This window comes from Triturus cristatus, chromosome 3_1, assembly GCF_964204655.1.
Source record: "Triturus cristatus chromosome 3_1, aTriCri1.1, whole genome shotgun sequence".
NCBI classification, from domain to species: Eukaryota; Metazoa; Chordata; class Amphibia; order Caudata; family Salamandridae; genus Triturus; species Triturus cristatus.
In genome coordinates, this window is record NC_140583.1 from 530,792,375 (window position 1) to 530,815,631 (window position 23,257).

At 47.0% G+C, this 23,257-nt stretch overlaps 1 protein-coding gene across 2 annotated transcripts in view; it reads left to right on the plus strand.

Annotated features, from left to right (window-relative positions):
* The first annotated feature begins 17,143 nt into the window (after nucleotides 1–17,143).
* HAPLN3 (hyaluronan and proteoglycan link protein 3) overlaps nucleotides 17,144–23,257 on the plus strand; it is an 87,441-nt gene continuing 81,327 nt past the window's right edge. For both annotated transcript variants that reach the window (XM_085644460.1, XM_085644461.1), the window contains exon 1: nucleotides 17,144–17,288. The gene's annotated coding sequence lies outside the window, so the exon portion shown is untranslated. The remainder of the gene's footprint in view (nucleotides 17,289–23,257) is intronic.

Below are 23,257 nucleotides of genomic sequence, written 5' to 3' on the forward strand. Positions count from 1 at the left end.
GTAGTGTAGAGTGCATTGGTGTAGGGTGCATTGGCATAGAGTGCAGTGGCACAGAGTAGAGTGGTTCAGGGTAGAGCAGAGTGATACAGAGAGCAGTGGCGTAAAGTGCAGTGTAAATTAGAGAGTGTGCATTGGCGTAGAGGTCATTGGTTTTGAGTAAACTGGTGTAGAATGCATTGGCATATAGTGCAGTGGTGTAGAGTGCAGTGGTTAGAGTAGAGTGGCTTAGAGTGCAGTGGCGTAGTGTAGAGTGGTACAGAGTGGAATAGAGTGGCATAGAGTGGAGTGCTGCTGCACTGATTGCAGTGGTGTACAGTGCAATTGCGTAGAGTAGAGTGAGTAAGAGTGGAGTGGCACAGAGTGGAGTAGAGTGGCATTGAGTGCAGGAGATAGAGCACAGTGGCATAGAATGGATTGTGTCAGAGCAGAGAGAAGTGGCATAGAGTGGGGTGATGCAGGTTAGAGTGCAGTAACAGAGAGTGCAGTGGTGTAGTGCAGCGTAGAGTGTAGTGGTGCAGAGCAGATTAGTGTGGTGTAGATTAGCCAGGCATAGAGTGCAGTGGCATGATACAGAGTAGAGTGAATTGGTGTAGAATGCTGTGAGATAAAATGCAGCTTTGCAGAGTGAGGTGGCATAGAGTGGAGTTGTATAGAGTAAAGTGGAGTGACCTAGACTGGGGGGATGTAGAGTGCAGTGGGGAACACTACAGTGATGCAGGGTAGAGTAGAGTGGTGTAGAATGCATTGGCATAGAGTACAGTGGTGCAGAGTAGACTAGAGAGGAATAGATTGGAGTGGTGTAGAGTGAAGTGGCATACGATGGAGTGGCATAAAGTGGAATGGTGCAGAGTAGAGTGCAGTGGCATGGAGTGTTGCAGAGTAGACTGGAGTGGCATAAAGGGGAGTATGCATTGTGTGGTAGCACACTGCCATTACAGACAACACATCTTCAATTGAAATGACCATTACATTTGCACAGACATACAGGTTATCTGATAAAAGTATACAACACACAAAAATAATGTGTGGAAATGTCATCATCAAGTATGCTGATTTGTTTTGATCTTATTAAAACATTTGTTTCCACCACACTACATAATTACTAAAAAATGTGTTTCATTTGTGCTTTGCAAATTCATATATTTTCTTAACTATCTGCACAGTTCATTTCCTGACATTCAAATTTTGTTGTGTGCTAGAAAAAAATAACATCCTACAGCCTTCCTCTAGCATATCCCCAGCAATCAGCATGATTGTCAAATAAATCCTCTCAATTTGAAGTCATAGAAAGAAATGCAAACACCAACCACCCTTCGAACGCAGAGTCTGACATTTGATCTATGTCTTTGAATGCACAGCAAATGTAACATTTAAAGACCTGTTTACAGAAATCGAACACTGATGGAAGGATATAGCAAATAGGGTAGACAAACTCAAGCTGGACAGGCTAAAACGAATGAAGCCAGCAAATAGAAACAAAGCAAATGTGAGTTATAAACCACAAAGCCAATGATAAGCGATGGACAGAACGTATTCCCAGTGAAGCGTTCTGAATGTCCTTAGATGTATTTAGCAAACCAGACAGCTGTGCTGTCTAGTAGGCTTCGACCTAAAAAATGGTCTAAAATTAAGAACTTCTAATGCAAGGATCAAAAAGGTAACAACAAGTTGTGCTTCTCCTTCACGATGTCCTCCAAACAGACTAGTTTCTTAACTTGAAGTCACAGCTTAACAAAGCTATTTCCTTGCTCTCCGTCTACCAATCAACCATATAGCCACACATCCGTTAATGCTCAGACTGACATTTCTGCATCTAAAGCTGCAGCCTAACAGAATTAAATGTAAGAATGGAACATGGATCTCCATAATGTACAACAAAAGGGTATAGAAAGCTTTACGATGGGCTGAGAATTTAGGCCCCTTTTGCCTCCGCTCTTAATATCAGAATACAACCTTAAAATGTTTTATTAAGAGCTCCAGGCGCACTTTTTAGATCTCACCTGAGCCAACGCATGCGCTGCTCTGGCGAGACATTTAGTAAGTGGGCTTAAAAAATCCGACCACACGCTTTTTGTGTGGTCGGTTACGCGCACAATTACGAGCAGAGGCGCCATCTGGCTTTCCTCTCTCGTCATGGTGCGCGCACATCGCACACCACTCGCCAGACGTGCCTCTTTTTTTTTTAACTTGCAGCGCGAGGCGCGTGCGCTTGTCTTTCTGGTGCCCAGCTCCTCGCGTCAGAGACTTGAACCCCTGTCCTCTCCATTTGCATTCACAGAAAACAAACCCATCCACAGTGACGCCCCCACCCACCCCCATAAGAGTTACTGACATACCACAGACTCTGTCTTTACATTACAGCCTGCAGATCCGTTTTGCAACGGCGGAGTTTTTTTTCTCTTTTTTTTTATTGTTAATTTATGGGAAGCCCCTACAGTCTGTTGTCTTTTCAGGTTTCCTGAAATGCTGCAGCTGAGTCCGTGGCTGATGCAAGCTCTAGAGGGGGGGAGGTGTGAGCTTCAGATGACTACTGGTGGGAATACTTCACTCTCGACTGCTGGTCCACCAGAGCCAATAAACAAACACTTCTAGAGGGGCCGCCTCCAGGAGGACGAACGTCATTTCTATCCTCAGGCGCCAGGTTACAGGGCTCGGACCCACCAATAACATGTATTAAATGGGCAAGGGTCAGATGCGCGCGAGGCTTCTGTGTTCCCAGGTGCTGACTTTCAGAAAGACACGTGATCACGAGTGAGCCTTAGATCTGAGGGGCTTTGTGGACAAGGGTCAGAGGGCATCTCTCACTAGGCAGACCCCCGAGGACCCAAGAATTTACGTTCAACACAAAAGTGTTTTACTCGTTGAATAACTGCCCTTTAAAATGAACCACATAGGATTACCTTCCCCTTCTTTTAAAATCACGTCATTTTGGGTCAATTACACGGTCCATTTATTTTTTTTAATACATGGAAAACATGCATGAGGTTAACAATAGCTACATAACTTTACATTTTTTTCACATTTCCATTTCTGATAACATGTAGTTTACAGATTTTTTATAGTGCCCGCGTAGTCATGAGCCTCTTCGGGGAACTAAGAAAAATATAACATGACCAGAAACATTTGAGATCCCACCATGTGGTTTATATTTAGAAGTATACACTGCAAGTCATAAATCTACCTTCGTATATAATTGGATGTTTTTTACCACAGCATCACTCAGCGCCACCACAGCATCACTCAGCAGCACCACAGCATCACTCAGCGCCACCACAGCATCACTCAGCATCACCACAGCATCACTCAGCAGCATCACTCAGCGCCACCACAGCATCACTCAGCGCCAGCACAGCATCACTCAGCGCCAGCACAGCATCACTCTGCGCCACCACAGCATCACTCAGGGCCATCACAGCATCACTCAGCGCCACCACAGCATCACTCAGCGCCACAACAATATTACTCATCACCACCACAGCATCACTCAGCCTCACCACAGCATCACTCAGCACCACCACAGCATCACTAAGCATCACCACAGCATCACTCAGCACCACCACAGCATCACTAAGCATCACTACAGCATAATTCCACGCCACCACAGCATCACTCAGCACCACATCAGCATCACTCAGCAGCATCAATCAGTGCCACCACAGCATCCCTCAGCGCCAGCACAGCATCACTCAGTGCCAGCACAGCATCAGTCAGTGCCAGCACAGCATCACTCAGCACCACCACAGCATCACTCAGCACCACCACAGCATCACTCAACACCACCACAGCATCACTCAGCACCACCACAGCATCACTCAGGGCCACCACAGCATCACTAAGCGCCACCACAGCATCACTCAGCGCCACAACAATATCACTCAGCACCACCACAGCATCACTCAGCACCACCACAGCATCACTCAGCAACACCACAGCATCACTAAGCATCACCACAGCATCACTCAGTGCCACAACAGCATCATTCAGCGCCACCACAGCATCACTCAGCACCACCATTGCATCACTCAGCGTCACCACAGCATTATTCAGCACCACCACAGCATCACTCAGCAGCATCACTCAGCGCCACCACAGCATCACTCAGCGCCAGCACAGCATCACTCAGCGCCAGCACAGCATCACTCTGCGCCACCACGGCATCCCTCTGCGCCACCACAGCATCACTCAGGGCCACCACAGCATCACTCAGCGCCACCACAGCATCACTCAGCACCACCACAGCATCACTCAGCGCCACAACAATATTACTCATCACCACCACAGCATCACTCAGCCTCACCACAGCATCACTCAGCACCACCACAGCATCACTAAGCATCACCACAGCATCACTCAGCACCACCACAGCATCACTAAGCATCACTACAGCATAACTCCACGCCACCACAGCATCACTCAGCGCCACAACAATATCACTCAGCACCACCACAGCATCACTCAGCAGCACCACAGCATCACTCAGCAACACCACAGCATCACTAAGCATCACCACAGCATCACTCAGCACCACCACAGCATCACTCAGTGCCACAACAGCATCATTCAGCGCCACCACAGCATCACTCAGCACCACCATTGCATCACTCAGCGTCACCACAGCATTATTCAGCACTGCATCACTCAGCGCCACCACAGCATCACTCAGTGCCAAAACAGCATCACTCAGTGCCACCACAGCATCACTCAGCGCCACCACAGCATCACTCAGTGCCACCACAGCATCACTCAGTGCCACAACAATATCACTAAGCACCACCACAGCATCACTCAGCACCACATCAGTATCACTCAGCATCACCTTTGCACTAGTACACCACCACATCATCATCACTCAGCAGGACCTGAGTATCATTCAGCATCACCTCAGCATCGTCTCCACACCAGTCACTACCACCACCACCACCACCACCACCACCACTACCACCTCAGCATCACTCAGCACCACCTCAGCCTGCTCTCGGAATCTGGCATCTGTTGATTCTCCCCTAGCGTCTTGCCGCTGCTAGTGTTATAATACAGGTACTAGTTCCCAACTTTCACCCACCAATTGTTTATGCCCCCTCAAAAAAAAGCTTTAACAAACAACCATTGGAATAGGCAGAAACAAGTTGCAAGCATTGCAAGAACAAAAGAAAACTGAGGAAAATGTTTATTGTAAATATTTTTTTAATATGGTCGTTCAGTTGTACATAATGCCTTCTTGGTCATATATGAGGTAACAAAAATGCTTCTGACACTTTGTTATTATAACTTTTCAGCATGCTGCACAGCAGCCACACTTCTCTACAGCACAGCTTGAAGACATTGGCAAAGTCAATAGCTCTGGCTAAACACTTATAAGGCCCCAAAGGCTATGCCAATGCTTGTTCTGTCAAGTCAACAGCAGTCGCATTATGAGGGGAGATGCCTAAAATTCAGGAACTGAGAGTCAATCTGAATATTTACCGGAAGGGTAGATTCTGTATCCTTTTTGCCCTTATCTGAGGCAAGGCACAGAGCATCTGTTATAGTCGAGGGAGCGCATGTCTCTGAGAACCAAAACTTTTTTCTCAGGTGACCTATGTTGTCTCCCAAAAGCTACATATTTTCCTTCATCAATAAGTCCACACCGTACTCCTTAGCCAAGACATATGTCAAGAAGGAGTGCAAAAACCTACAGGAAGAGCTCTATTGCTGTGATCTATAAGACCCCTTATGCGAGCTTAACCTTTGCATGTCAGACACCTAGGAAAGCTTCCTCTTCTAAATCTTAAGTTTGAGACTGACTGAAGCTTGAAGGGGCAGAAAAGGACATCCTTGATGGTTTGGGGTCCCTATCACGATCATATCTTCTAACCTTCTGAGATTTCTTAACCTCCTACTCCAAGTTTGCAAGAAGAGCTGGGTGAGTGAGGATAATCTCTTCCTGCATCCTTGTGTTTACCTAAACCCTGTGTAACTCTATCCCACACCCAAGCCACCATCTCATGCACGCTTCATAGCACGGCGAAGAGGAGAGAGGCACACATGCAAAATTCCACTACAATTCAACCACAATCGGCAATTGTATGCACATCGGAATGCACAGCATGAGAATAAGAATTCTTGACCAATGGCTTTGGGCATTCAAGCTACCAGGAGCCCTATGTAGATATGCATCTGCACTGCAATAAACAGAGAGATTCTTTCCCTGTCTGTATCAGTTAAGGTTTATCAATGCGGCATTAAGCATCTCATGGCCTTCCAGCTCACATGGCCATGGGGCATGTTCCATTCTCATTTGGAAGCAGCAGGCCTCATGCTCTCCCTCGTTAGCTGGGGTCTATGCTTAAAACCATCTTCAGGTCTTAGAATGAACCTGCTGACACCATGACTGTCTTCCTGCCACGTCTCTACTGCAAGCCTGCCCTGAAGGGTGGACAATATCAAAGGAAAACAAGGTGCAACCTAGACCCTACAAATGAGGCATAACCTGTGTCTCATGCGAGGCATTCAAAAAAAGGAAAACTTGAATGCGCCTTGTTGAAACACTGGAGTCCCTTGGTTTTGGGTGGAAGTGAATCATCTCATTTGAGTAGAACTGAGGCAAGGAAGAGGACCAGCTGCCACTTTTACAGAAGCAAGTTATACCCTTGTGCCTCAGGTCATAAGTCTGTCAAAGTTAGGAAAAGATAGAAACAGTCTGACGTGCAGATGAAATGGGCACAGCACTGGTGGGGGGCTGAATTGTGGCACGAGTGCCCCAGCTCTCTTTGTTTGGTGCTTCGACCCTGCAGGTGACATGTGCCTTTAATTTCGACATTTGTTGATCAGTGAGAACGAAGAGTTCTGGGCAAGTGCCCAATCCTAGGGGCTTGCAGCCTTGAGCACTTTCAAATGGTGTGCCATTGGATGCTCCAAAGAACCATGGTATTGGTTGTCAGGTGACATTGGATGACACCAAAGACTGTACAGGCGGCATCTGGAATATGCTGATAAGTATAAAACGTATCTGTCCTCCTTGAGGTCACGTTGATGTTTTTACAGATTCCCCATTTAAGCAACACCATAATGACCTCTAGGCTACGCTTTGGAATGCTACAGGGCTGCGAGTGAGATCCCTGATGAACTACGGCTGCCCCCCACGCGATCAGATCTCGGACGGGTGGATCATGGTTACGGAGAGATGACCTTCTCTTAATTCTAGTTGGATGGGCTCACCTCACAATGTCACTGTGCCAAAGTTGTTTTGTTCAGCAGGACATTTACATGCGACATGATAGTCGGTCACAATCCGAAGTCGGCAGTTGAAGCTATGAATCTCTTTTGTCCGAAAGTAGTCTTTGTGTACATGCTACTTGAGAGTGGTGACGAGCGTAAACATCCACCGCTGATTGGTTGTAGGTCCAGCATTGCTGACAGGACAGGAGGCACCCGGACCCCTTGCATTGTGAGGACCTTGATCTCCTCAAAGTGCGTGTTGTGCAGTGACTTGTTAGAACGTCACACAGTAGTGTCCTTCAGAAGTAACTGTTCAGTCACCACTACTACATGGATGTCTGGCTTCGTTGCTGATTGGATGCCAGCAGGATAGTGAGGTGTGCAACACCCAGAGTGGTGAAATCGTGGATGAGCTGCCTTTACAACTGTAACTTTTGTAGCAATTATGTCTTTTGTAACAGTGGTAAGGGTCATGAATTCCACTGAGTTGTGCACAGGGTTGCAGACTTTCTACAAAGGTGTGGCGGTTCTTCCAGTGAGTGTGAGACCGTACTGCCACTCTGGGTGAATGTGTGAGCATGCCTGTGGATTGGTAGTTCTCTTCAAGTGCTAGGCAGGTCGGTGTTTCACAGTTCATTCATTTGTTTATTTATTTTTGGGCATTTATATGCAGCACAACTATCACTTCTTAGGAGTCTTTGGGCGCTGGCACCTTTTGACACTTTATTTTACAGCCAGAAAGGAATCATCTGTGGTGCATAGTCAAGATTGTGAGCTTGGAATAGGAGTCTATGGAGTGACATTGGCTGTGTCCTTTTCATTGGTTCTGTCTGCTCATCTGAGGCTCGGTGATACTTACTGAGTCAATTTCAATTTAATAAACTTTATTCGACAATTAAGTCATGAAAGTATCATACATTTGCCAAACTTCATACACAAGCTAAAACATAAATTAAGACATAACACATTTCCATAAACACATGATTTTCGGACTTACACCTGTACTAAGCAGCAATTTAGGTAAACAACAATAATATCTAGTGAAGCAGTTAGTAGAGAAAAACTTCCTAGTTTAATTTAAATTGAACAGATAAATCCGAAATTAAAGGTAAAAGATACATTATACATGACTTCAAATCAACGCTACTAAATTGGCACTATTGATATTTGTCTGCCTGGAGCGTATTATCCAGGCCCACTTTATGTACTTTGCCATTGCAATTGCAATTAGTGGGCTTGGGTCAGAACACAAGATTCTTAATGCCTCGACATATCTTCGGGTGCCTAAGAGGCGACAGACAGGTAAAACCCATTTTTTCCGTGGGAGCTCATAAAGGGGACAAAAGAAAACAAAGTGGCTTATAGATTCGATCTTGTCCCTACATTTTGGACATTTGTCCGAGGACCCTTTTGTCCATTTTGATGTAAATGAAGTAATAGGGAGAGTGCCTAACCTAAACTGAAAATAAAGTTTGCGATCAGTTGGTGCTTCTATCAAATCCCAATAACGTTCCTGACTGGGATAACCCTTGATCTCCAGGTATCTTGCTGTTAGCTGGAAAGTACACCCCTTTGCAGCAGATTCGATGGCGATAAATTCCCAGTATCTGGTTTTGACAATTTCCTTTGAGGGGAAAACAGCATTTAGAGGATCGTCCCAGAGGTTACTCCAACCCAGTCTGTATAGCAACACCTTAATGGACCTCAACCAGTCTATTCTATGAAAGTGATCTTTCTCCATTATTTCTTTTAGGCCCAACGCATAATGCTTTAACTCCTCAGTTGACCAAATCCTGCGCCAATAAAGCAATGGTCGCAGATTGGCAGTGTCTTGTATGGTTTTCAAACCTAAGTCCCAAAAAAGGGGTAACAAAGGAGTACTTTGCGGTACGCCAACAACTTTCCTTATGAACTCACTCTCCATGGCGATCAATCGCTTTGGGTTACTACCATATCCCCATAGCTCAGAACCATATAAGGATGAGCTGCGTACCTTCATCGTATAAACCTCAAGGAGTGGGGCTATTGGCTGGGTCTGCGAGGTTTTGAACCTTTTTAGAAGGAAACCTGTCTGCTGTTTAAACTTCAAAATAGAGGAGTCTATTTGGCTTTTCCAGCACATATTCTTCTGTAATGTTACTCCCAAATAGGTAAAGGCGTCCACCTGTTCCAGGGGGGAGCCATTCATTAGAATTACGCCACTAAAGGGTTTGTACGATCTGCACGGGTTCGGGCCATTTAAAACCATAAACTTGGTCTTGGAGACGTTAATCTCCAAACCACGTAGCAAGCAGAATTCTTCAAAGCGCCGGAGGGTCAGCTGTAGGCCACTCGGGGTTTTCGAAATCAGCAGAGTGTCGTCCGCAAACATAAGGACAGGAATGCGGGTACCGGCCATTGCTGGAGCATCTGAGGGGGCCCGGGAGAGGAACTCGGCCACCCCGTTCACGAAGAGTGAGAACAAGGTCGGTGCCAAGACACAGCCTTGCCGCACTCCTCGCTCCACGGGGAAAGACTCCGTAACCTCGCCCTGCCTTCCCCACCGGACCCGAGCAAAATTGCCCTCATGTAGGCGGACGACTAGTGCCAACAACTCCGGAGCCATCCCCAAACCCTCCAGCACTTGCCACAGCTTGCCACGTGGGACCAAGTCGAAGGCCGCCCGCAGGTCGACGAACACGGCATACAAAACCCCTTTTTCCAGGACCACTGTCCTCCAATAGAGGACAATAAACCTAAATACCTGGTCTATAGTGCTGGTTTTAGGGCGAAACCCCGCCTGCAATGGACTCAGCACGTTACTTGATTCCATCCAGGTCTGGATTTTGCCCAAAACCAGCCTGCCCAAAATCTTTTGTAAAGCATCTATCAGGCTAATGGGTCTATAGTTGCAAGCCAACGATTTATCTCCTTTTTTGTATATTGGGACGATTTCCGCACCTTTCCAAGAGTACGGGATCGGCATTCCCTGTGCAATAGCATTTGCTAGGTGCATAATATATAATAACCACCTCTCTCTTTTGTACAAAAAAATATCGGCCGGGATACAGTCCATGCCGGGTGCACGACCCGGAGTCACCTTGTCGAGCGCAATGTCAACATCCCCGACACTAAACACAGGAGTATCATAAAAAGGCCTTACCTGAGAAGACTCGCTAGCTTCCACAGGGCCTATCGAATATTGAGACTTAAAAAAATCTACCCAAGAGCTCTGTGGTACATGATTTTGAGGGCTGTCAACTATTTCGCCCTTTTTCCATTTAAAAATGTTCCAGAATTTTTTCTGGTCTTTGTGAGCACATGCTGCTTTTAAGTCTTGCCACTCACTTTCGTTCCACTCCTTTTTTGCTTTCCATAGGGCTTTTTTATAAATATTACGAGCAAATTTAATCTTGCTCGGATCTTTTGATGTTAAAGCAAGTCCCAGCTCAGTGCGAGCATGTTTACAGGAGGCGTTATACCAACCCTCCTGCTTACTTCTTTGGGCTTTCAGCACTACGGGGGGTTTGCAAAAACAAGATTTTAGTTTTCCAACTAACTTCCCATGGATTTCCTCAAATGTTTCTCGGAGTTGTCCTAAATTACCTACTGCCGTAATTAACGACAGTGCCTCTTCAACGTGGGACTCTATACTATCCAACAGGTCTGGGTGTTCTACTACGTGGCGCCATTTAAGGTGGCGTTCGTTATTTGATAGAACTACCGCTGGACCATTCTTATCGGGTATTTGATCTTTGCTAGCACCCATTCTCAAATCAAACGCAGCTATTAGGGGATTATGATCGCTTTCGATCCGTGTCTCAACCACCATATCCACTAACATATGCCACATCCTCAAATGGACTAAGAGGTAATCTATATTGCTTGCCCTTGTGCCATTGCTATACGTTTTATTACACATCCTATCTGATTTGGTTCTGCCATTGGCTGCCCTCAACTGGTTACCCAGGCAGAACCCTTTCAGGTACAGGGCCGCCTCAGTCCATTTGCTGACAGTCTTCGCCTCAAGCTGTGGGACACCCCATTTTGCATCCTCTTCCTCTGTCAGGAGCATGTCTTGAGACCCAAGTGGCTCGAAGGTCGTGTTAAAGTCTCCAGCGATAAGTGGGAGCACATCAAAGGGGCTAGATTCTACAATGGTGTTTAATGCAGATATCACCTCAAATTTTTTCCCACCTGGTAAGCCCCTTGCATATACATTGAAAATGTCAATTTTAAGGTTTTGCGGACTGGTCAGCCTAATTCCCAATATATCGGGGTTCTGTGTTTGGATAATTTGAAATTTACATTCCAAATTCTTTTTAACCCAGATGATCAGGCCTCCTGATGCCCGTCCCCTGGGCATTTTCACCGCCGGAGCAAAATAGTTCAAATATCCCAGCATGAACACCGGATCCACTGACCATGTCTCTTGAAAAAGACAGATGTCATGCTTACTGATAAAATCCACCCAAAGGGGAGATGCTAGCTTAGAGTTTATACCTGCCACGTTCCAAGATAAAAACAATACGTGGCTTGCAGAATTGGATCCCCCTTCCATTCTCCCTGTGATTGGTATAGGAGAAGGGACTATATCTTGACCATGACAAGGCCTGGAGTTAATGCCTAAGATTTCCTTCTGACATTCAACATGTATGCCTTGTACACTAGTCACAATCATGTTTACTTGTACAAGGGATGTATTAACATCACTATCATTAGGCGGATCGCTATCACACGTACCCTCATCTGGCATTAAAAGCACATTTGTTTTACCACATGTGCCTGGTGATAGTAAGGATACACATGGTATGGGAACGTTAGAGTGTATACTACCATTAAACAGTCAGTCACAGTCCGCTAACCCAGAGAATACATCGAATCTATTAATCGATCTTATATCCTCAAAAAAGGTTCCGTTAGTCAAGGGGCCCCTGCATGTATTCCCACCTGTAAACTGTGGCTTGAATACATAAAAGTAAGACAGAGGCATTGTGCTTATCTCAGATGAAGAAGCGGAAACGTTTTGGGGCCAGGAACAAATATATTCCACACACCGCCTATCCCTAAAGTTAATAACCACACAATCCCCCTTAGATGATTTTGTATTTCTGCCCACCCAGTTTACACGCCTGGCATATAAGATCTCAGCACTCATCTGGGCCGGCAGAGGTCGTTTGGCATTAAGCCAATGAGTGCATTTGTTCTTCAAATCCCAATAGGATTCCCTTGCCCCCTTCGCCAGGCTGGGAACCCCAGTTAAAATCACCACATAGGGGGCAGCTTCAGGGGGTAGGTGTAAATCAATTAGGCCTGAAGAGGCCTGTGCTCCGGACTGAATGGTTGGAAACTGCCTGCCAGTTACTTCTCTACTATCCCTAGGGCTAGCTGATATCGGGTGTGGGGAGAGATGTTCGTCTGCTATCCTAATGTCCACTGCTGGGGTCTGGTCAGGCTCATGGGGGATAGGCCGATTATCTAGTATGGACTTAGTCAAATTACTGACTGTAGATTTGGTCACAATCCGTTGGCCTGTTGTACCAGAATGCTGTTTTGACGAGCTCTGGTGTTGTTTGCCACCCCGAGAATTCCCCGATGCGAGTGAGAGTTCCATACACACAAGTCTACTCTCAATAGAGCCTAATCTTTCGTAGATGGGATCACATAATTTCTTAAAAATACTTTCAATTTTAGCCCAAAAAGGTACAGTGTCAGTTACTTCCACATCCGCCATCCCCAACAATGGTGATGGATGTGACCTTACATCAGTTGTTTGGGGTTTGGGGTGTGCGGCAAAAGCCTTCGGTGAAGCTGGGGCTAGGGATTGACCAGCCTTGGTATTAATGATCTTCCCAGCGGCTTTCTTTTGGTTACCCCTACAGTTTTTTTTCAGGGTGGTGGCTGGTTGTTGCTTGCCGGAAGCCGCATTTAGGTTGCTGGTTGAGCGAGTTTTTACACCTAGCAAAGGTTCTGAAATGGAGACCCCATTACCCATATTAGCATTATCAACATTATCGTCCGGTATTTCAATGAAAGACGTAAGGCATATCATTGGCTCGTTGGTTTGTTCTTCCAACACGGGCGATACTGGGCTCGAAGAATCCAACCTTACGGGCTGACCACAGGGAGGTGATTTTGAATTGACCATACTCCCCAAAGAAGACCTCTTGTCGCAGAGAATGTCTAATGAAAGTCTTTTCTCCGTTAGTTCGATATCCTTAGCAAGGACTGTCTGCACTCTCACCAAGAAATTGTCCAATGTTCCCATTAGGGCACCCCCAGACGATTGCAAGATAGGACCATCCCTTTTCTGCGTTTTATCCATTTTTGTCATCCGGTCACCACGTTTTAAAACAAAAATCTCTCTAAGTTACAAAGGAGCTGATATAGGCATGCACTTACCAGGCTCCCAAAGTTACAAGCAGCAGGTGTTAGAGAGGGGTCCCGTTCCGTTCTCTGGCGTTCTCGGACGGGCCCGCCCTTGGCCCGGGCTTCGCCCGGCGCGCGCCCGCGCGCGTCCCGCGAGGCGGGAGCCGTGAGGGGTGTTATAGCGTCAGGGCGGGAGGGCGGGAGTACGGGAAGAGGACACAGCTGTGTTCAGGCACGAGGCTGCTGGTCCTCGCAGTCCCGCTTTACACTCACTTCCTCAGGTAACAGCCTCCAGCAAGGATTTCAGGCGACTCCTCCGCTGCTCTGCCTTGGATAGACCCCTCCGTTTAAAAGCTCATCAGTAAAATCAATGTCCAACTCCTTCCACGAACGGCACCCGCGAAGCGGGGGCCGTGAGGAGTGTTATAGCGTCAGGGCGGGAGGGCGGGAGTACGGGAAGAGGACACAGCTGTGTTCAGGCACGGGGCTGCTGGTCCTCGCAGTCCCGCTTTACACTCACTTCCTCAGGTAACAGCCTCCAGCAAGGATTTCAGGCGACTCCTCCGCTGCTCTGCCTTGGATAGACCCCTCCGTTTAAAAGCTCATCAATAAAATCAATGTCCAACTCCTTCCACGAACGGCACCCGCGAAGCGGGGGCCGTGAGGAGTGTTATAGCGTCAGGGCGGGAGGGCGGGAGTACGGGAAGAGGACACAGCTGTGTTCAGGCACGGGGCTGCTGGTCCTCGCAGTCCCGCTTTACACTCACTTCCTCAGGTAACAGCCTCCAGCAAGGATTTCAGGCGACTCCTCCGCTGCTCTGCCTTGGATAGACCCCTCCGTTTAAAAGCTCATCAATAAAATCAATGTCCAACTCCTTCCACGAACGGCGCCCGCGAAGCGGGGGCCGTGAGGAGTGTTATAGCGTCAGGGCGGGAGGGCGGGAGTACGGGAAGAGGACACAGCTGTGTTCAGGCACGGGGCTGCTGGTCCTCGCAGTCCCGCTTTACACTCACTTCCTCAGGTAACAGCCTCCAGCAAGGATTTCAGGCGACTCCTCCGCTGCTCTGCCTTGGATAGACCCCTCCGTTTAAAAGCTCATCAATAAAATCAATGTCCAACTCCTTCCACGAACGGCACCCCAGTTGTTAGCATATGCATCATCCACTAGGGGTCCTCACTGGCCTGGCACAGGGGACATCATGTCCAGGTGTGACCAAACCTGATCCGTGGGCGGGCTCTTTATACTTGGGGTTTCAATGCTGAGCGATAGGGCATTTCCGGTTCTCTTCTCTTGTGCAGGCTTGTACACTGAGCATGTCAGGACTGGCAGGTCACTCCATTTCCTTCCTACTGAGGTTGGTGTGGTACCCTATTCTTGTATAGGACAACATAGCCTCTGTGCGGTAAAGTCTGAGCAGTGATGAGGGGGCACTCTGGCGACAAGCGTCAGCCCTCAAGCTTCTCCATGGTTGTTCAACGGTCATTGGGGCTTTGGCCTTAAACTCTCCTTCACAAGGGACATTCTGAGCTTCCGGGCCATGAGCATACAGGCGGCAGCAAGGGGTTGCACTCAGGAGCAGCAGGCACATTCAGAGAAACACTGAGGCCTGCTTGACTGCATGCTCTTTAACCTTTGTGAGCAGGTTGAGACATGACTGGGCTGTAGTACTTAAGCCCCTTCATCAATTTACTGTCCATTCCTTTCAGACTCAGGCCTGAGAAAGACCTACATCCCTCTGGCAAAGGGCACAGTTGTGGAACGCCTGGTGTTCAGGAGCCAGTCCTTGTTGGGTTGTGGGGAGCCTGTAGCACTTGATGTGCCTGCTCCCAGGGGCAAAGTGGGCTGGAGTGTAGCACTCCGGTCCCTTGTATCGTGGCACTTATTTATTTTTTGTTGGTTGCTTTATACCTAGGATGTATCTGCAGTCTGGCATGGGCTGGTAAAGCCTTCTCATTGCTGGGAAGCATGGTGTTGGAGGATGCCTGGTGCCCTGCTTCACCAAGGTGTCAGCGGTGGCACCTCAGGTGATGTAGATGGTAGTGTGGCAGCTGATGCAGTTCCTGTCACTGGAACCTCTGGCACGACAGTGAAGCGAGTGCAGGGAAACAGCCAATACGTAATGCTTCGTTCCCACTACTGGTGAGGGTTGGACTAGTCGCTGCTGTGGCCTGCTTCAATCCTTGGACTCATTGTGTAGTGTGGAGGTATACAGCAGCTTCTTGTCAGCTTGGCTAGCCCTCGTCTCTTTTGGTACCAGGATCACATGGCTTCATTCTCTGCCCAGGAGTAGTATGTGCTCTAGTCCACACAAGTAGTTTTTGTGTAAAGCGGAGGGTGAAGAGGGCTAATTCTCAGGCGTTCCTCTCTACTTGTACACTGTGGGGCAGTACATTGGCCCTTCCTGCCAGCAATACTGAAGGTAGGGGAGCACCTGTGACACAGGAGGTGTGGCATCAACCCTGACAGGGACCCACTGCGTCCAAAGGTCACAATTGACACTCCTGTCTCTTGTTATGGGCATGTTCACCCCCAGAGCCCTGGCAGTGCATCGAGTAGTTTCTTGGGAAGTTTTTTCAGTATTCCATACTCCCCTCTTTTTCGCTACATGGCAGACTTTATTCTTTGGCTTGGTGGGAAGCGCGATGGCTCTCTTTACAGGCAGGCACTGGACATGGTCTGGAACCACAGAACATCTCAGAATGATGGGCATAGTCACCTCCAAGCTGTGTCAATGTTTTGCTTCCTGTCGCCAGACAAACCCCAAGTACCACTCTGCTTACCAAATTCTGGGACCCGTCAACGTCATCAGCACGGATAGAGTGGGTGTGCATACCTGGGGACAATCCTGGGCCACAGCAGCTGCCAAGATAGGGCTCAAGCCTCATCTACGCTGCAGCTGCACATTGGGTCTGATCTAGCTTGTTACCATTAAAGTGTAGGGCGCCGGTGATAGAAGGACCGACACAAATAGAGTATTGGTGAATAACTTTGGCGCAAGCATCCATGTATTGTTAATAACATTTCTGTAGCGCCTCATACTTCTCCCAAGGAGCCGAAGTACCACCCATTCGTGTGACCTGGTGATGTAATTGTTGCTTATATGTGTGCAGTGCTTTTATGGGCTGGTACTGGACTTCTTTATTTTGAAAGGGAGAGTACCTGCACTTCTCGGCAGAGGAAACACTTCCAATTGCATAGTACCGCTACTTCTCCAAAGCATCCAGGTGCTGTGGTATAGGGTACCTGCACTACTTTTTTTTCCGTTTCAGGCATTTTATGTGTGTATATTTGCATGTGAAGTGTGAGATCTTTCTAAGAGGTGACATCCTACATAGCATGTCCTCACAGACGCAACACAAGCTATCTAAAAAAAAATAAGCACTAAATAAATGCAGCCCATTTCGTTTCCACCATAGATTGGCAAGATTCTGCTCAGCATGCCTGCTATGCTATCTTCCTGTTCAATGGATATGAGGCAAAGACCACCCCATCAGAAACGGCAGACGAGGGATCGTGTCCCTTTAAGAGAGTGGGGCGGCAGAAGTTGGGCTTTGTCTGCTGCCACGCCCACAGCTTCCTCTGGTGGTCCATGCAGAGTAATTAGGACAGGAGTTTGGAGCGCATTTTACTACAGAGCTGTGGCCTCGCGCGCTCGGGGTGCTGTTCAGGAGGGGCACTGCACGCTGCGTGACGTGAGCTCCTCGAGGCAGTCAGGGAAGAGGGTGACAGACATCCACAGAGGTAAGTAAGACCAGAGCACAGGTTTACTTTTTTTTAACTTCCAGAAGAGAAACAAGTGTAAAGGTAAAATACCCGTATAGGTGAGTTAGAACTACATCCCCTTTGGTTAATCAGGAAACGAGATACATTTACACCGCACTGTGTGTTGACTTTTGAGAAGCTGCGAAATGACTTGCGTGTACTTGTTTCGAAGTTTATTTTAAAAGTGTTGCCACTGTACTTGTATTTAGAATGCAGTGCTGATTTATTTAAATATAACTGACATTGACTTCCATTTAGAGTACCTTATATATTCATCTTCAAAAACAGAGAAATTTAAATGCACCCTTTGCTTCTAAATATTGCTAAATTCGTGGTATTGAGAGAGCAATGAAAAAAAAAGTACCGCGGTTACGTGCATTCAGAGCTAGGCGGATTGTCACTCTTTAAAGAACTCTGCCAGACTGCAATTTGGAGTTTGAGTGTACTTGTCTAAAAAAATTAAAGGTTACAGAATCACTTGGTATATGCATTTTTACAGACTGTGAAATGTCATACTCACCTGCAGGCGGCCGTTATCATTTCTTACCAGAAACCAGGGCTTGGCGGCTAATACTTTAAAAGCGAGAGCTCTCGGCATGGGACAAAGCTGACATCCGTCATTTGTCACCTCACGTCAGCATTTCACTGCCACATTCCTCGGACTTCGAGGGCATCTCTTCACGGCTCAGTGAAGCCTCCAAGGCTTTGTTGGGCAATGAGGCTGGAGAAATTCTCTTTATATGCAAACAAGTGTTATCTGTGGGAATTGTTCAACTTTCATTTACTCTGTTTTGCAAAACATAATCCGCTGTCATTGTTTGCTTTCTTTGAAGTTGTATCTCTTCATGACGTGCCAGGCACTAATTCTTATTGATTTGTAGATTTGTTGAGAACATGTGGCATTTGATCTGTAAATGCACTGCGTAAAAACAGTTTATTCTGTCAGATCCTGGTTTTACTTCTGTTTGTAATTCATGTAACCTAGGCAATAGGGCGGTGACATAGCAGGGTCCTTAGACACGTCGAATCATTTTATATGCAATAAATAAACGTGCAGTCTGTCCGTGCTGCTGGTCGGGGCAATGGAAGTGCTGCTGAGTAGTACTGCTCGCCCCGCCCCCAGTGCCTTCGACATAGTTCTTCCAGCTTTAACATTCCCTCAACAGTGGTCACTTCAAAGGAGGCTCCAACGCTTGCCTAAACAGGGCACAGATGTCAAATGCCTGCTCCAGAGGAGCACACCTTGGTGCAGGCTCCCCCCTACTGGACAAAATCGGAATTAACGAGAAAATACTGGATTCGACCTTACGGAAACCTGTGAACGCCAGCACAAAGATGGAAAGTTATTTATTTAACTCATCAGCAACGAACCCGTGTAGCCTGGCTTTAGCCTTTCTGACCCTCTTCAAAGCACACATGCCAACAATTTAGAACAGAGAAGTGGAAGATTTTGAAACAAAAATAGGGAGAATGTATTTCTTGACTTCTATTGAAACAGATGAAATTTCAGGCGGGAGACAGCTAAAATAGTGTCCTTTTCGGCTAAAAAAATCTGGAGTCTCCCGTATAGATCAGATCTAGGGGCATGTGTGTTAAACAGATGCTCGTAGGCACAGGTGCGATTGTTTAATATGGCATATTTACATTGTTTTGCAATCTTGGACACATAGAGGTAGATTCTCAAACATTTTGCGCTGGGTAGTGTTACAAAAGTAATGCCAATCAGCACAAAATGTTTTTTTACCACTTTACTTTCCAGCGCAAAACTTGTTTTGATTGGGAAAGTACCCTACAAGTGAAGCAAAGCACCGAGAAGCATTGCTTTGCGTTACTTAGCACCAAGAAGGCATTACATGGGTGGTACATGGGTGGCGCCTTGCAACCATCCATGCCTTTTGACGCAAAACCCTATCCTCCAACAATTGTAGACAGGGTTTAGCACCAAAAGTTAATGCCATCTGAAAGGAGGCATTAAGAGGAGAAATGGTTTTATTTCTCCTTTCTTTTCCTACTTTGCATGCACGCTGCACTGTGCAGCACACATACAAAGTGGGTAAAGTGTTTGAACTTGTCTAGGCATAGTATTCCTGTACAAATCCCATGGGCACGTGCCATAGCGCTATGGCCTTAAGGGGTGTGCCTGGAGCACAGCAGCTGAAATCAGCTCCTGCGCTAGGGAGAGGGGAGAGAGCAATATCTCTGTAGATATGGTACTCTCCTGCTCCCTCCCTGCCACACAACGCAGTGCAACATTTTTGGCTGCTGTGCTGTGTGACATCTTTGAATATCTGCAATGAAATGTTTTCATTTCTCCTTTCTTTTTCTACTTTGCATCCGTGCTGGACTATGCAGCAGTGTGCAGCACACATACAAAGTGGGAAAAGTGTTTGAACTTGTCTAGGCACAGTATTTTGTACCGGAAGGGCACCTTTCCTGTACAAAACCTATGCTAGACTCAGGCATGCGCGCTAAGGTGTGTGCCTGGAGCTCGCCAGCTGAAATCAATGTCTGTGCTAGGGAAAGGGGAGGAGGGAGCCATATCTCTGTAGATATGAAGTTCACCTGCTCCCTCCCTGTCGCGCAATGCAGTGCAGCCTCTATTGGGGCTGCGCTGCACTGCGTTGCGTGCCCATTTTGAAAATATGGCCCACAGGCTTGAATTTTAGACAGATACGGCCTTTGTACGTAACTTCTATTTCAAGGAAGTCTCGCGTACTGGGGCATAACGTCACTGGTTTTCATTGGCCCTGTTGATGTGGATGTACTGTATAAGCACCTGTGGTTCAATATTACAGAGAGGGAGTGAGGGGCTCGAGTGAGCGAGCTACGAGGGGTGTGAAAGGTGTGGCGCCTCAGGAGTCGGCCCTTTATGGATTAAGGCAAGGTGGGGTGTAAGCCTTTATTTGGGAAGTGAGAGGGTTGACTTCGATGTGGCTGGCCAAGGGTGGGGGTCTCCGAAGCCTGGATTTGAGAGAGGCAGGCTAACCCAGTTACTGGAGGGACAGACTACAGAGCTAGTGGGACACCTTCTCTCTGTCACAAAACAAAATGAAGTGCTGCAGGAAGGGGCAGAGTCCACAAGGGTGGTGTGAGTGAAGGCCACGCCAAGTAACAAGGTTGTTACCCAGAAGTGACCGTGGCACTGGGTGTCAGTCGAGTGTCTCTTTTGTGTCCTTGTGCAGAATTCAGGAATATATCAGGTAAGTTCGAACATATATTGTCCAAGGTCTGATTCCACCTAGGCAGGGGGTTCCTTTGGGGCGTGCGGAAAGGGGCTGAGTGGAGAATGCGTCCCCTTGTGGGAAATCAGTGTATGAAACAAGAAGAGCCTGCTGGCCTGTGCAGCTGCAGGTGACGTCTCGGAACCGAGGCCCGGAGGCATCAGAGCTTTAGGGGAAAGGCGAGACCCGCGGCTGGACTGCGTGTCTCGGAGTGACATTGAAAGGGGATCTGATGCTGGTGCCAGCCTCTGAGGGGACATCCGATCACCGGGTGAAAGTGAGATGGCGTCGCGCGCACTCACTCACTGCTGCGCTCTCAGTACTAGCTGCGGCGGCGAGCGGAGTTTCTGTTTTTTCCGAATGGCAGCGGTGTAAGTTGTCTTTCGTGACTTCAGCGTCACTCAGTCTCTGGAGATGTCATTACTGAAACACGCGCCTCTTATGAAGCCTATCAAATGGAGGGAAGCGTTTAACCTGCGTGACTTTTGGCTGAGCGCTGTTTCCTAGAATAAATACTCCGCGCCCGAAGTTTTACAGTGTGCTTATGTTTTATTACATTTCACCCGCTGCAGGCCGCTAATACTCTAATAACACTGCCCACTGCAACGGGAAAAGACACACAGTTACCTTCATTGTGTTATTCATGCAGAACTTTGACCTGAGCTCAAGAGGTTACATCCCCGCAGCTAGATGACCTCTTGTTATGCGAACTTGCTTGCCCCTGCCGGCATGTTAAGATAGGCCCAGCTGTGACCACGAGGGCGCGAGGAGTACGGGTCTGCTCAGGATTTCCCGAGCAGCCTTTAGCCATGCCTGTCTGCAGGAGCAGGAGTCCAGGCCTGTGCACTCGCACACGGGCGCGCACGCACCCATCCACGGCCCATGGGCTGACAGTGAGTGATGCCATGCCCTGTCACTGGCCCCGGGGATTGGATTTCCAACCTGAGCGGCTCTCCAGAGTTCAAACTGTCTCCGTTACGGAACGAAATGACCCGGGTACGGAGACTGGGATCAGACAAAAGGCAACATTGCGCAATGTTTTCCATTTCGTGCACAGCCTTTGTTCCTCGTTAATAGGGTGAGAAGTGGATACTGTTCATTGCCGAACAGACACAATAGCTGTTAAGTAGGCGATAATAACATGGGCGCCTCACGTGCAGGTGATGAATGCCTCAGCTGAAGTGTTGCTCCAACAGGGCATGACCATCCGTTAAATAAAACATGCATATCGGTAATTCATGCATTTCATCACAGTAGCTAGAATTTTCACTGACACCCTTTGCCAGTTTTGAATTATTTGCTCTGTAAATAACAGGAATGGCTATTAGTTGACCTTTGAAGGATGAACAATTGACCTTGAGGGCGCACAGTTATTTCTGCTGCAGTTGCACTAACCCATCGAACAGTCCAAATGGTACGGGGTTATTTCAACATTAAGGACTGATGAGTGTTCCCTACCTGCACAAAGAAAACAGCAACCACACACAATTTCTGCATAAAACTGATATAAGAGTTGAACTAAAAAAGAGTCATTATCATCCAGATCCTGAGCTCGACTTGTCTCATCAGTCTGCACCAAATGACGTGCTAGAGAGCTTTCAATGTGAGCCACCTCCCTCAACCATGTGGGCATGCTCGCCAGCCTCCCCAGCCTCAAAAAATGCCTAACTCATCTTGTAAAAGAACATACCAGAACATTCCATGTGCATGATATCCTGCTCAGATACGCCACAGGGTCAGCTACTCAATGCTCCCAACAATACCCAACACACTCCAACAGTAGACCACAGCACACAATACAAGTCCCATGTCCCAACACCGTTCCAAAATGCCAAACCACTGCTCATCCAACATTGCTTACTTGTTCTTCGTCCTACACCAAGGCACAACAGGGTGACTATACCATATAACTATAGATTTGGTTCAACATTGCCACCTCAACAGTGCCTTCATATTTTTCCTACATGCCTACATAACAAAAGTGTTCACACCAAGCTGGGTTAAACTTACAAATCCACACGCTGCCAGCATTATATTGAATGTTGTAAGGAAACAATGGCTCGTGTGGATTAATACTTACTAATATAATATATAATACATGATAATAATCAAAAAAAGAAAAAAGGGTTAAATATGGTGCCAGAAAGAAAAGTTCAGCCATACACATTAGAACTTCAGTAGAAAATTTTTCTTTTTATATTTACAATGAAAAGGTTTATGAGACGTAGACACAAATTCACAATACAAAATAACAATATTCGTACAAATTTCAAAGAGTGTCCCAGTGAAAAATTAACCTAAGCAAAAGAAAGTGACATAAAGTGCAACATACAAAAAGGTTTCAATTTTTCATTACAAAGGCAATCATAAAAAATGATAAATCCAATTATCAACACTTAGTCATTATAAGTGTCAAAAGAATGATTCGCCTTTCACGTCAACGGCGTTTCGACCCTATGACAAATAGAGGGTCTCGTCAGGACAGTCTAATATAGGGACACCTAAGAAAAAATAATAAAGAAAAAATCTTGTCAGAATAAAATGCTCTTTTTTCTCTCTAAAAAAAGAGAGGTTTAGAGGAGCATTAATATCAAGTCTCTCTACCTGGTCGTCGTAGATGATATGTAACGTATTTATATGCAGTGTCACCGTGCTCAATGTGAAATAAAATACTCACAAGGGCCCAGCCGGGTACTATGTGAGAACAAAAAAACTGTTAGTGCCAAA